Source organism: Macrotis lagotis, chromosome 1, assembly GCF_037893015.1.
Source record: "Macrotis lagotis isolate mMagLag1 chromosome 1, bilby.v1.9.chrom.fasta, whole genome shotgun sequence".
In the NCBI taxonomy this organism is placed as follows: domain Eukaryota; kingdom Metazoa; phylum Chordata; class Mammalia; order Peramelemorphia; family Peramelidae; genus Macrotis; species Macrotis lagotis.
The window spans coordinates 124,051,379-124,063,334 of NC_133658.1; the positions used below are offsets into that span (position 1 = coordinate 124,051,379).

Genomic DNA, 11,956 nt, shown 5'->3' on the forward strand with positions numbered 1-11,956 from the left:
TGAAATTACTTTAAGAATTAACAAGCAACACCTAGGGAGAAGAGGCATGTGTCAACTTCATCCTATGAAAGGGCCCCATTGATGCCTGAAATAGTTTATTCCTTTGGGTTAAGCAATTCCTTTTCTTCTTTTAAATGCAAATATTTATGGGAGAGTTAAGTTCTTAACGCCATAGTGTGAATGAATTTATCAGATCACTTTCTCTTGGGAGTGATAAGTATAATTTAGGAGACTTTCTCAAAGGTGGCCCTAGAGGAATAGGGTGGAACCTGAGATTTCTTTATCAGATATGCAATATAGGCTGAATCTGAATTGCTCTGTCTTTGCAAGGTTTTCTTTCAGATAACTTGACCCCCCTCAAGCTTCAGATCCAGGAATACATATACACTCTATCTCCTTATCTCTTTCTCCCCCCAGCCCCACCCTGGTCAGTAAATTCTGTACAGTGCTGGGGCATGCTCAGAACCTAAAGAAAGGAAGGCAGTGGCTTACTCCTATAACCATAGTTTAAGTCCTTTCCAAACTATCAAAGGCACATCCACATCAGTTTTCTATTTTTTGTTTATACAAATTTATCCAAAAGTTATGTCTGTTGCCAGTCTTACACATCAACCATTGTAGCATTGATCTTTCCTTCATCTTAACTATATCTTAAATTCTATCTTGGTAAACTGGCAGAAACAGTGATACTAATTTAAATTTTTTAAATTCAGTTTTATTTTCAATCTCTCTCTCTCTCTCTCTCTCTCTCTCTCTCTCTCTCTCTCTCTCTCTCTCTCTCTCTCCCTCTCACCCACTTTTCTCTCCCTTGCACTGAGAAAGAAAACAAAAACAAGACAAAATCATCACAACATATAGACTTAAGCAAGACAAATTTGTACATTGGTCATATTCAAACAAAACCTGAAATGAAACAAAACATGCTTCCATCATTGATACTCTGAATCTATCATTTCTCTAGCCAGAAGTGAGTAATTGTGGCTTGCCATATTGTTCAGAATTCCTAAGCCTTGTTTATCTTCCTGTATTTCTCTGAAATCATTCCTTTCAGGATTTCATATGGTACCCTAATTTTCTATCACAAGCAATTTTACCTCACCCACCCCACTCCATCCTCAAAAACTCTTCAAGGTTCCCCTACTTAACGTTAGAACTAAATTACAGAGATCAGCTCTGTACAAGTGGCTAGAGACCAAAAGCTGAAAGGAAGGAAAAAGCATATCAGTTTAAAAATAAATAAATAAATAAAAGGCAGAGGAAGAAGGAAGTATAGTTTGTGTGAAGATAAATTAGGGAACATCTTCTATGCCAGCCTAAGAAGTTTAGACTTTGGTAAGTGATAGGTATGTATTAAAAGATTTCAAGCCATGAAATCACAGGATCATATCTCTGCATACTCTAATACCTCTGGGGATTTGCGATTTCATCAATGTGAAAATAACCCCAACTAGTTCAGATTACAATCCATCCACACTTTCTCATTGGATACTACTTTTGTGGGTTTTTCATTAGATCATTTACAGTGTTTTACCCAAATATGTAGAGGTCTTTCTCTAAGTCTGATGCAGCAAGTCACTCCCTTTCCAGATGTATTCAGTCTCTTTAGTGATATCTTTTCTATTTTTGCTTGGATTTCACCACTAATAACAAGATGTATCCTATTTAGGCTCAACACATTCTCTTTATTACCCTTTGAGTGATCACAATTTTTATTACTCTCAGATTTCATGATTAAGAAATACAGCATTGTATGGTTCTTTTGTTTGTTGTTTCAGAGAGAAACTAGAGTCCCTTAAAAGCACTAAACAATTTCTTAAATAAAATTTATTACACTTATACTTTTTATTCAATTCTGGATCAGATTTATTGATCATCTGAAGTGTTTGTCTTAGATATAAACTATCATCTACAGAGCACTGGCCCTGGAGTCAGGAGTACCTGAATTCAAATTCAGCCTCATATCTGTGTGACCTTAGGCAAGTCACTTAACTTCATTGCCTTGCAAAAACAAAACAAAACAAAACAAAAAGCCTATCATATTAATTATATAAATTCTTTCCAAATACAAATGATAGTCTAAATTCTATTATTCAAAGATAGATATTCTTAATCTACTTAGTTTTTCTTTGTGAATGGTTAGGTGAACCTCTTTTGAGTGAATGTGCTACCACCCAATGTAAGCAGCAAGATGTTCTCCAAAAAGAAGGGCATCTGGAGGACTTAGCTATTCATGAAGAAGTCCTCATTAATTTGTATTATGTAATGTATTTCCCCCATGATAACTCACCTTTGGTGAGCATGTGTTTCCCTGTTTGGAGCTTCATTTAATGTTAACAATCAGATGGTTGGGGCAGCTAGGTAGCACAAAGGATAGAGCAGCAGTCCTGGAGTCAGGAAGATCTGAGTTCAAATGCGACCTCAGACACTTAATAATTACCTAGCTGTGTGACCTGGGCAAGTCACTTAACCCCATTGCCTTAAATAAATAAAAAAAAAAACCCAATCAGACGGTTGTTAGAGTTACAAAACTTGTCAACATCTCTCAAGGAACATAAATGATCTTAATATGTGAAATAGAAGCATCTTTTTAGAGGAGAGATTTAATACTGTCTGTTGTTCTATGGAATGAAAACAAGGTGGAGGACGTAGCAAAAGAATAAAATTGAAGTACCATCTTCCTCCACAAATCTTTCAAAATGAGTTTGTTTTCTAAGCTGGTTTTCTTCTTGGCTGCCAACTCTTTCTCTCTACTGGGTAAAAGCGATGAATCATTTTCTAGTTGAGGAGATTTTAGCTTTTTTTTTGTATGGGGTGGGGAGGGAGAATAGGGTTCCTTTTGATAATTGATTTACATCAATTAAGACTGTTGCTAGGAGGGAATGGGATAATGAAAACTTATGACAGAGAACAAAGCTGTTCAATAAAATTTTGGTTCTGTTTTCCCTGTCAGCAAGAATGATCTTTGAACTGGAAAAGATAGATCAAATTTGGTTTATGGAGAGTTGATACTCAAGATATATAAGGCAAGAGTAACAGAGTATTTGGCTATTTTTGAATTTCAGTCACCTGGCTTCAAACATTCTTGGCTACTGAAAGAACTAGCAGATGTGATTGCTGAGCCACTGTCAGTAAGCACTGAAAGGGTTTGGAGAATGAAAGAAGTTCCACAAAATTGGACAAGGGAAAATATTGTTTCAATTTTCAACAAAGGGAAATACATCTTCAAAGTATAGATTAGAGAGCTTGGCTTTGATTTCCAGCAAAATTCTGGAGGATATTTTTAAAGGCATGGTTAGTGAACTTCTCAAAAAAGGAAGTGCTGATCACAAAGATCCAGAAAGACCATATTAAGAACACATCTTGCCAGACTAGCCATATATATATATATATATTTTTTAATGTAGAAGATAGCTAGGTGGCACAATGGATAGGACACTAGATCTGGAGTTAGGAAGACAAATTCCAATCTAGTTTCCTAAACTTACTGGATGCAAGTCCAGTATAACTTCATAACCTTACTGGTTGCACCCAGTGCAAGTCACTTAACCTCTATCTGCCTCAGTTTCCTCAATTTTAATATGATGAGAACAATAATAACATCAACATCAATAATAATAATAATAATAATAATAATAATAATATAATTCTACTTTCTTGGGGTGTTGGAAGAATCAAATGAGAAGGTACTTAGCATGTATCTGGTATAGAGTAAGTTCTTCAATTTTTATTTCCTTCCTTATATTAAACTAATAAGACTTAGATTTTGCTAAAGCATATTATTACAATTTTCTCATACTCTTATGCAAATGATGGAAAGATGATTACTTTAAAATAGTAAAATTATGCAGATTTGAAAGTGACTAGATAACCAGATCTAGAGTATTCATTAATTTTTTGATTCCCTAGTATGGTCTGGGATTTGTTCTTGGTCCTGCTCTAGAATGACTAGAATCAAAGAATCTAGTTACTAGACAGTGGCAATCAGGGTGGTAGCAGACCTCAAGTTCATATCATGGAATCATAGACTCTGTAAGGGTAAAGAACCTTGAAGACTATTTAGACCAATGCCCCCATTTTATAGGTGAGGAAACAGAACAAGAGAGTCTTGGTGCATTATCCTGGGTCATATGGCAGTGAGTGACAAAGCTAGAATTTGAACACAGGTGCCCTGACTTCAAGTCCATATGTGGATTGTTGAAGGAATTATAGTTTTTTGGCCTAAAGAAGTCTTGGGGATAAGGGCTAATATTCAAAAATTTGAAGGGCACATGGATAAAGAATTATTTATATGTATATATATAAAATATTATATTATATTATTATATATTATGTTGCATATATTATGTATATTATATGTGTATATATATATATATATATACATATATTTGTGCTTTGTTCCAAACCATAAAACTAGTAATCATAAATAGAAGCTTTAGAGAAGTAAATTTAGGTTTGATATTCCTAAAACTTAGAGCTCTGACAAACTGAAATGGGTTGCTTTTGAGGTAATTAATCATCTCTTACTGGAAGTTTTTCAGTAGATCTGGAGAACCTATTTTGAGGTATATTCTGGAAAAGATTATAGATCAAGGGAAAAAATGTCTAACTGGATCCTTTCAAAATTAAATTCTGTGATTTTGAAGCTTAATATATGATAGTGCATATTATTATCTTTTCCTTTATCCTCTTCTCATTCCTTCACATTCCTATCTCAATTAGATCTATCATGTTGAAGTATTTTTGTACTCTATATTTCCCTCCATTTTATGAATTTTTCTAGTTCAATATTTGTTATTTTATTTTAAAATATGAATTATTTGACTATACAGTTGACATGGTCCCCACATCAGTAACTTATTATTTACTATTTGTTAAAATGGTCAATGTCATTTTTCAAGGTATTATTCACAACTCACCATATTCAGAACTTTCTAACTCTAATCTTGAGGAAAATATTCTTAGGTAGGTGTGACACTTCTATGGTATCTGCAAGTCTCTGACCTCCTTGTTTTCATATTACTGAATCACATTTTGACAAAATATTTTGGCCAGAATTTTCATATCTATTTTTACATTGAAATCATCAAATATTTCATTAACTGCTGATTAATTTGAAGAGTCATCTCTAGTTCTTTTCAGCAGGGGTATCACTCTAATATCAGCTTAAAAACCTATTATTATTGCCAATGTTCTATTATATTTCCATTTATTTTTTAAATACTGTATAATCACAGTTTATATTCTGTTTCTGGTCATTCTTGGAAGTTTTATGGCAGATCACAATGCAGGCAGCAAGTGCTGGTCTTATGTTGACTCCTCTGCTTTGTAGAATTATAAGAGCAGGATGGTTCTATGGAAAAATGCTGCTTCTAGGATCAGAACATTAAGGTTTAAATCTATATTCTATTACTTTGTACCCATGTGACCTTGGGCAAATTCTTTCATCTCTAAGTCTCAGTTCCCTCATCGATTTAAACTTTATTATTATTATTGTTATTATTTTATTAGTTTTTGCAAGACAATAGAGTTAAGATTTGCCCAAGGTCACACAGCTAGGTAATTATAATTAAGTGTCTGAGGCTGGATTTGAACTCAGGTTCTCCTGACTCCAGGGTCAGTGCTCTATCCTCTGCATCACCTAGCTGCCCTAGGACAAGATTACTATTAATGTGTTTTTGTTTGTCATTATCATTCAAATAATTCATGATGGCATGGCTTATCAAAATGACCAAATGATCCATGAAATTATGGTTATCTTTGCCTTTGGAAATGTAAAAAGTCAACTCATCACTTTCCAAGAAGAAATACTGAACTTCCCTTTCATTGCTGTCTAGGTTCTGATTTTACTTCTAGCAAAAGATCAGTTATTTCAGAATCATCAGACAAGGATTTCCCATCTAGAATATCTATGACTAGGTTAAAGTTGTTAAACATCATTAAAATTCTTGATTCTTGGATCCTCTATTACTCTTTTCCACCACTTTATGATCATCGTCTCAGAAGTAGGACAGATTGCCATTTTAATTTTTTTTTGTTTCATAGATTACCATGACCAATGTAAGTATCATACCATCATGAGACAGACAATCTACTTTCAATGAGTCTCTACATTTAACTACATTGCTCTCTCCAGAACAGGATCAACTAGATGGGCTTTAGGAGGACTGAGTTCAAATCCAGACCTTGGGCAAGTCATTTAACCCTGATTACCTTGCATCCAAGGGCCATCTTCAGTAATTCTGATTCATATCTGGCCACTGGAGCCAGATAACCTAAGAGCAGAAAGCGAGATTGGTAGCTTAGCACAGCAACTGCCTCACTAAAATCCAATTCACATGTTATGGAATCTCATGGTCTTCATTGAGAACAAAGGACAAACATCATTACCATCATCATATCATCATCTTCAGAACATCATCCTCTCTCATCCTGCATATTTCAGCTTTTGTAACTTCTCTCTTAGCAGTTCCCATCTCTCTTCTTATGCTGCCACTAACTTGATGCTCAGTCTATTATTTTCATCATTCTAGAAGCCTTTCCAGTATGATAGAACACATGCATCATATGTACTTAATGGCAGAGCCTTCAAGAATCTGAGGTCATCTCCATCTCAGAATGAGTTATTCAATTCAATTTATTTTAACAATATTTATTAGACATTGACTATGCACCAGATATTGTAACTAGTATGGGAAATACAACAAAAACAAGTGCTTTCCCCTTAAACAACTGCGTACATTCTGTATCTAATATCTACTTAATTAACACACAAGTATTATAAGATAAAAGAGAGAGTCCCAGTCTCATAGAAGCAGACTTGCCTGGGAGGTGGGGTGCCCTGTGGGCACTCTCTTCTTAACTCTGCAGTTTGGTTTCTGACTTCATCATTGAACTAGAACTTCTCTTTCTAAAGATACCAAGAGTATTTTAACTGTTAAATTTAGTGGTCTTTAGTCTATCTCTTCTTCAACTCTCTAGAGCTTTTGGCATTGTTACACTCTTCCTGAAAATCTCTTCTTTCTATTTTCCATGATATTATGCTCTACTTACTGGTGTTCCTATTTGTCCGAGCATCATGATGATTATGTCCAAAGCTCTTTCATGGGGTCTTTTCTTTTTTTCTCTATTTTATTTTACATGGGAATCCCATCAGCTCCCAACTATCATTTTGTGCAAATGATTCTCAGAATAATTTGTGTAAACTCTCCTACTTTTCAGTATCACATCATTCTATGAGAACATTTTATTACATTCTAAACTGGATATTTCATAAACTTCTTAAACAAGTCCAGAATTGAACTCATTATCTTTTTCCATTATTCTTCTAGTCCCCTAAACTCATGGATTAGAAATCATCCTTGTCTTCTCACCCTCTCTCATCTTGCATATTTCAGCCTTTGTAACTTCTCTCTTAGCAGTTCCCATCTCTCTTCTTATGCTGCCACTAACTTAATGCAGGCACTCATCACCTTATACCTAGACTATTGCAATGGCCTGATAATTGATCACCCTGCCTAAAGAGTCTTTCCTCTCTGGTCCATTCTTCCTTTAATTGCCAAATGATCTTGTTAAAACTTATTATCTTGCCCTATTCAATCAACTCCAGTGACTTTTATTGCTCCAGAATCAAATATAAATTTTTCTGTTTGTTTTTTAAAGACAAACTTTATAACTTGGTATTTTATTAATTTTCCAGTTCTCTTATTCCTTCCAGAACATGATGCCCTATAGGAAGCTGTCCTTATAATTTCTTGCATTAGACAAGTCATTTCTTGATTCTAGACTATTCCCTATTCCCCCTCATCTCTGATTCCTAGCTTCCTTAAAGTTTCAGCTTAAAAATTTCCCCTTTCTGCAAGAAGTCTTTTCTGATTACCTTAATAATAGTGGTCTGAGGGGACAGCTAAATTGCTCAGCGCTTAGAGCACTGACCCTGGAGTCAGAAGGAGCTGAGTTCAATTCCTGCCTCAGACACCTATAGCTATGCAATCCCGGGCAAATCATTTATCCTTCATTGCCTCCAAAAAATTAAAAGGAATATGGATGTATTGCTATTTGGTACACATACATTAAAAAAAAATACTAGTTCTTGATTGCTCTTGTATATGTACATAATTATTTGCATTTGACCTCTCCTGATAGACCACATGTTCCTTGAAAGCAGGTCTTTTACCATCTTTTGCCATTCTCTGTTTCTCTAGTTCTTAGGACAGTGTCTGGCACAGATTAGGCACTTAATAAATGCTTTCTGACTGACTCCTTGGTGGGGTTATGAGGGGTGTCGGGAAAATCTTGACAAAGAAAGTAGTATTTGTGTTGATCTTTAAAGGAAATAAAATATTACAAGATTTAAGTGAAGAGACAATACATTCTATGTTTGAAGGACAGACCATGCAGTGTCACTTAGATGGAAGTTGGAAGGTTGAATTTAGGGAAAAGGAAAGGGTAGTTTGGAAGGTAATACAACTAAGTATGAAAACTCTGGTCAGAAAATCCTTGTAGTAATCTAAATGATGGATAATGATGTCCTATATTATAAGTACGGTGGCAGTAGGTATAGAGAAGAGTTTGCATGCGATAGATATTAGGAATATAATGTAAGATGCCTACCAGCTTTTGACAAGCCATACTCTACTATTGCTGACACAGACAAACTAAGAATACAACTCTTATTCACTTTAGATCAGCTTAATTACCACCAGTAATATATTGCTATAACTATTGTCCATGCTTTTTTTTTTTTTCAGGAAAGGACCAGGGACATTATGGGGGATGTCCTGACTTGCATGTGAATTGAATGTAAATGAGGCAGAGTTGCACAAAGTCATCAGCCTCACTCTTTCTTCCTGAATTCATAGAAGTCCAGTGGCAGGACAAATGACAAAACAACGGGTGATGCCCCAGGATGCAATGGATAACCTTGGCATCTTCAATTATGGCCAACATCTAAATACATCACAATGCCTGCTCCCAGTACTGTTATGGCTGTTGGAACAAATTGTTCTCATCCACCCATTCCAGCAAGTTAAGTTTTAATATAACTAGGGTAACTCATTGACAAGTTTTGAAGCTTGTCTGGTTCTGCTGTTCTTGGGTCAAACTAAACAAAATTAATCCTACCTTTGTATAATTATGCTTCAAGCACTTGACGACAATTATCATGTTTTCTCAGGGGAATCTCTTCTCCAAGTTAAATTGAATCCCAAGTTCCTTCAATCTTCAAACAAGACATCAAAGTTATTCATCAGTCAAGAAAGCCTCTTTGTCCTTGTTTTTACTCTAATGTGGTGGAGAGGTTAGTGACTTCATTAGGACTATTGAAATGCTTTGCTTGCTATCTTCCCATCAACTTTTTTCCTTTCCTTTTTTTAGTAAAAGGAAGAAAGAAGATTTTGCAATTGATTTGATATAGGATTTGAAATAGAAGAATTTTTAAAAGGTAATATCATTATGAAAAATGGAATTCACACTATGATGTGAGTGACTAATAAGCTTCTACAAGTGCACATTAAAAGAAAGTCTTAACTGGATTTAATCCATAATGAATAAACACTCTATCAGGAATAAGTTTAACAGAGGTCTTTTAAAGAAATAAACTCATGCCCTTATCCAGTACACAATAATATCTGCAAAATCAATTATGTGGCACACCTTATTTCTGAAAGCTTATTGCTTCCTGGGTGTCACTGCAGGCATATTCTTCATTGGTGACCTCTGCTAGAGAAACTTATTCTTATGTTTAATATAGGTCTGCATAAAAATATTTGTGACATTCATTAAGAACTAGGAAGAAATATTTATGACAGTGATTATCACCTGAAGAATTATTAGAAAAAATCATGTTTATTAATGACTAGAACCCTAAAATCAGAATCACTTCCCAGATACAAATAACTGTCAAAGCTCCATCTCTTTGCATCCATTACAGAATCCTGATAATTGCCCATCATGGTCTGAAGGCAGCCAATGGAAAGGGCTTCATTTAAGAGGGACTTTTGTATTTATTTCCTGTATTTGTCTCCAGCAGGTAGAGATGTGCTGACATCAAGAAGGACTCGTCAGCATTAGCCTAATTTGGGTCTGTGATGAACTGACTTTGTGATCAATGAGGTCTATATCAGCTTGGACAGACTGCCAAGTCTACTCTCACTTCTCTACAGAAAGTCACCATGGAGACATTGCTCACTAGAACAGCTTACTGTAAATATTATAGTTCAACCTTTGAGCATATATTGCTGGTTTACAATTACTCGTAGCTTTAGAACATCTGCTTTTTCATAGAGAAAAAAATGTAACCCTGCTTTAAGAAAAGTTAAAAAAAAATTCCAAATGATAGACTTTTTCTTGCTTATTTGATGCTCTGGTAACACATTTCACTAAAGCAGCAAAGCTATATATTAAAGAACAAACTTTTTCATATTATTAAATATAACATGGCACATTTTATAGCAAACTCATAATAAAGTTAGATGGTTTTGTATCAAACAGGCGCACACATTGCTTTAATGGTATCTACATGTTATATGATTTACAGCAGCCTGTTATGATATCATCTGGTAGGAATTTACTCTAATGACTTTGGGGGGGGTAGTACTAAAAAGGAGACTTCCAATAAGATAACATGGAATGTAAGTAGATAAGAATGATAATTGATCAATTAAAGACACAAAATTTTCAAAAAGACCAAGCTCTGAAAGCACTATTAAAATGTTGGCTAGCCTTTGCAGGAAATCAACCTCCCCTACCTCTTACTAGCTTCTTTTAAGAGTCTCTGGAATGTATGCGTCTCTCCTGAACTCCAAGTGACTACATAGCTCCTTGTGTGGTTTTGTAACTCCCACTGTGTGGGAGTAAGACCCTCCTCCATGTAATTCTTATCCTAACCTTAGGTTCAGAACCTGAGGCTGAGTCATGAGAAAGGTGATGTAATTCTGGCAGGTTGTTGTCTGTTAGACCTCAACAAACAATTAATTGCCCATCCTCTGGTCTTGAATGTCAGTAGTGAGTCATAGATGGACATAGTACCCAAGATCATGCAATTCTCCAAAGAATCATGCATGTGGCTTGTGATATGGAAGATGTAACCCTGAGATGGGTGGAAATCTGGGTTACATCCCAACATGTGATATCAGTTTCCCCTCCATGGTTTCAGACTTATAGTCAATGTACTGCACTATGCGCTGGCATTTCTTCCCAAAAGTTAGAGAGGTTTTCTCCAGAGCAATGGAGAAGAGATTAAAAAGATTTAGACTCATATATTGTTAAAACATATAAGAATCCTTTGGCAATCACATAATCTAACAACCTCATTTTTAAATTGAGGAAATTAGGGAGTTAGGGAGGTTAAAATGATTTGCTTCCAATACATGTCTAGTAAGTAGTAGAGTGAGGATTAGAAAACCTAGGTCTTTAACTTGAAGTCTTTGCACTAAATCCTTTGCCAATCTGAAATCAGGGTCTCTGAACCTTTCCAATCCATAAGACCTTGTTCAAGACCCATAACTACTGCTAGCATGTGTATACCCCTTTCTGAATTCTAAGAGATGAACTGAATTATCCCTAAGTTTTGATCCATCATTCTGAAGGATGCAGAAGGAACTAGTAAAATATATTTACAGTCTACACTAAGTAGCCTATATACTTACAGGATAATGAAGAGTCATTTCAAGGCTGTGAAAAAGTGAAGTGACAACTGTGCTTGAGAATTATGATTATTATGACTGTGGTTAGAGAAGAGACAAGAGACTTCAGATAGAGAAAGTGGCAAAGAGATTTATTGCAGTTTGTAATAGAGGGAGAGAAGAGACCTGAGAGAAGAGAGAAAGGACTTGGATCCAAAAAATAAAATTATTCATATTATAAAATTATTCATCCTTTTTTATGAAGAGAATATTTTTTTCTATCTATTCTACTTCCATGACATCACTCATATCACTTCCCTTCTTACCACTCATAC

The 11,956-nt window shown here is 35.1% G+C and overlaps 1 long non-coding RNA gene across 1 annotated transcript in view; it reads left to right on the forward strand.

Moving 5' to 3' along the window:
• LOC141502595 (uncharacterized) overlaps nt 1–8,899 on the forward strand; it is a 221,522-nt gene extending 212,623 nt beyond the window's left edge. Inside the window, exon 4 of the long non-coding RNA XR_012472600.1 lies at nt 8,748–8,899. This is a non-coding gene — a long non-coding RNA (uncharacterized LOC141502595). The remainder of the gene's footprint in view (nt 1–8,747) is intronic.
• The last annotated feature ends 3,057 nt before the right edge of the window (nt 8,900–11,956 follow it).